This window comes from Mycetomoellerius zeteki, unplaced genomic scaffold (assembly GCF_001594055.1).
Source record: "Mycetomoellerius zeteki isolate Tzet28-1 unplaced genomic scaffold, Tzet1.0 scaffold465, whole genome shotgun sequence".
Lineage (NCBI taxonomy): Eukaryota > Metazoa > Arthropoda > Insecta > Hymenoptera > Formicidae > Mycetomoellerius > Mycetomoellerius zeteki.
This window is the reverse complement of record NW_017257463.1, coordinates 14,006-15,548: the sequence shown is the minus strand read 5'-3', so window position 1 is coordinate 15,548 and position 1,543 is coordinate 14,006. Positions and strand designations below refer to the sequence as shown.

The 1,543-nt window shown below is 29.9% G+C and overlaps 1 pseudogene; it reads right to left on the bottom strand.

Annotated features, from left to right (window-relative positions):
* Positions 1-70: 70 nt before the first annotated feature.
* On the bottom strand, positions 71-1,334 carry LOC108727019 (uncharacterized; annotated as a pseudogene).
* Between the last annotated feature and the right edge of the window lie 209 nt (positions 1,335-1,543).

The following is a 1,543-nucleotide window of genomic DNA, read 5'->3' as shown; positions in this document are numbered from 1 at the left end:
ATATAGCTATTTATTTGTACTTATTATTTTAAATTTATATATATATATATAGTAATTCTAACTTACAATGTTAATATGCACTTACAGATAAAATCGGTGTAACTTCATCTGTTATCATTCTTTTACTAATCAAAGTAGTTGTGATATCTTCGAGATTATTGACTTTCTTTTTCAATCGATTGTTTTGCTTTTGTAGTATCGCAATTTTCTTGCGTAATGAATTAATATAAGACATGGCTATTTTCCAATTACGTATAGCCCTTCGAGGTGATCTTAAATCACTTAAAGTCAATCGCCAATATCCCGGATTTTCGCTGCGATATCATTTTTTCTTGGAAGTTTGAGAAATCTCGCTATATAATAACAGCATTAAGTTAAATTATATATGAATAATTATATATGAATGATATATGTAGTAACTTTATATTGTACCTATTGATATTTTCTATTTCCATTTCGTACTTCGTATCTATCCAATGTATTGACTGTAGTTGAGTCGTCGATTATAGGTATTTCCTTGTGAGTGCTTGTATCCATGGTAATATGTATGTTTTTCTCATTGTTATTGTGAATATTATCATTATCAGTTAATTTTGATTGTATAATGTGCTATTAATAGAAAAAAATATGTCATGATACTGAATATTATAGATTTATTCTTTTTAGCTAAACTTATATAGTTCATGTTTCTTTTGATGCTTTTAGATGCAAAAAGAAAAAGAGGAAAGATAAACCATGTAAGACGTTCAGTTAAAAAGGACAAGTTTTATATTTCTTGAAAATTATATTTATGTAGTATATTAAACATAAAGAAAAATAATTAAATGGACTATGTGTTGCAACCTAGTGGTCAATATATCAGCTATTTTATAATTATAATGTCTGCTAGAAGCAAACGTTACATTTAAAAAATAACGTGACGTACTGATCAATATGTTGGTGCAACATAAGATACATACTTGAAAAAACGTTTATCAAATATAGTTGGCACCGAACCTGGCTTCAAATATGTTCTTTGTTTCATTCCTCCCACACTATAATAAAAACATTCTTCTGAAAAATGCTGACTACATAAAACATTATTTCTAGTAGGGTCAACATTTTCTAATCCCATCGCCTCGATTCATGCTTGACGGATATTTTCCTTTCTTGGAAACCTTTAATTCAAAAGCGCATCTTATTTTTATTACTTACATAAAATTAGTATGTGTTATGCGTATTGTATAGGTTAAAATGTTTTACTTACGCGTGTTGTGAAAGGATATTTTTTCCTGTTCACCAGGTTTCTTTTGATACCCACATGCGCTGCATGTCTTCATGTTCAATTTTTCAAAAAACGCGAATAAACACAATTATTAATATTAGTGACGCAAACTAACACAATTACAAAAATGGGCAAAGAATACAGACGATCCTAACATTCCTAACGTAGTCAGCCATTTTGATTTTGTCAAGATTGTCAAGATGCGCGCGCAGAGAAGGACAGGTTGCCCCGATATTTTGCCTCTCGAACCGTTCTGCCAAACCCCAACATGTCATGTAT